This window comes from Seriola lalandi, unplaced genomic scaffold (genome assembly GCF_002814215.2).
Source record: "Seriola lalandi dorsalis isolate HSWRI2012SDOR001 ecotype SW California unplaced genomic scaffold, Sedor1 jcf7180002054353, whole genome shotgun sequence".
Taxonomy (NCBI): Eukaryota; Metazoa; Chordata; class Actinopteri; order Carangiformes; family Carangidae; genus Seriola; species Seriola lalandi.
Window position 1 is genome coordinate 1,078,455 of NW_019524906.1, and position 1,568 is coordinate 1,080,022.

At 47.9% G+C, this 1,568-nt stretch overlaps 1 protein-coding gene across 2 annotated transcripts in view; it reads left to right on the forward strand.

The window, feature by feature from the left end:
- ssbp4 (single stranded DNA binding protein 4) overlaps positions 1–1,568 on the forward strand; it is an 83,036-nt gene that overhangs the window by 14,761 nt on the left and 66,707 nt on the right. The gene's annotated exons all lie outside the window — the stretch shown is intronic.

A 1,568-nucleotide genomic window follows, 5' to 3' on the forward strand; every position in this document is an offset into this window, starting at 1 on the left:
CCCCCCCCCCCCCCCCCCCCCGGACAAAAATGGGACAACTGTGTCATCCTCAGCACAGCCCCCCCAACCCCAAGTGTTGGAACTGCAGCTCTCATGACACTTTAGGGGGGGATGTAGATAAGAGGTATAATGTTGCTGTGGATTCAGTGAGTTTCTTTGCCTGCATTTGCAAATTGGCATCATTAAAATTAAACCGAATTAACTGTTAGCAGTTGATGTTTGCCCTGTACCCATGTGTGTACAGGCAGCTATCACGGGATTTCTTTGACACTCAAGAAAACATAAAAACATGGTGATTCTCAGGCAAGTTCAGGAGATATAAGGAGCCTCTTTTTTTCTATCATTTCTAAGGGGATTTATGGAGATTTATGGAGATTTATTTGCGTTGAAAATCAGAGATATTGATACCTTCAAAAAATCATCATAAGGTCTTCGATAAGGAGTGCCATGAATTGTGGCAATTGGGCACTGAGGTTTTTAAAGTAACTTAATTGCAGTTTAAAACTTCTGCTCCATCACAAGGTTTTTGAGACTCTTGTTCAACTTGATGCTTCATGCAACAGAACAAGGCTCTGACATGGCTTGTCCCTCTTTTCTTTCAGCTTCTTTAAACAAATCCGTCAGATCTGTTAATGCTAGATAAATAGAGAACAGTGTTTTCTGGAAGAACGGGGTCAGTGGGCTTACGGCCTGACACGTACACTGTTTTCCTCCATGTCTGAATAAGAGGGAATGGAAACACCCAAATGTAGGATTCCCCTTTTCTAGTTGTCAGGCCAAGAGCTAGAAAATCAAGCTTTGAGTCAAAGAGGGGAGCAGACATGCAGTAAGGAGGAAGCTGGGCAGCTGGAAAGACTGCAGACAAACAGACGTGCAGGCAGACACGCAGGGAGGTTGAGAGGCTGAATCTTCAGCAAGGCAGCACGAGAGGTGAAGAGAGCCAGGATAAGAGGTTTGACAGGGCTCGCTTTGTTTGTCATTCATGCTATCCTGCTCATCCCCAAAGCCCCCTGGCCGGCCCTGTGTAATAAACCCGGACATGCGGCTTCATTCATTCATCCTCTCTGGCCCCAGCGTGTGTTGTAATTGTGCCGCCTGTTGACACGGTTCATAATGGTCCTTAAAGAGCCTGGCTTCTCTCAACCTGACAGCTCTCAATTGGACAGCTACCAGTAATGCTGACAGAATGACATACACAAACATACAGCACAGTGTAAGTTTGCTCTCGCCTCTGCCCGAACCAATAAGAGGGCTCAGGGAGACTGGCCCAGTGTGTGTGTGTGTGTGTGTGTGTGTGTGTGTGTGTGTGTGAGAGACAGAAACTGTACTACTTTCTGACTGTATTGATATATTTCAGCAGAGTGTGGGAGATGACCTTGTGTGTGTGTGTGTGTGTGTGTGTGTGCGTGCCAGAGAGCAGTTGGAGAGTAGGCTGATGATTAGCCAGACTGAGCAGGGCAGGGCTCCAGTGTAGTATGACCTAGCTGAGGGGCGTCTGTCTGGGCCACGCAGCACGTGGACATGGAGACTCACTGGGGGTGGGGTCCGGGGGTCGGCTAGGAGGAGGG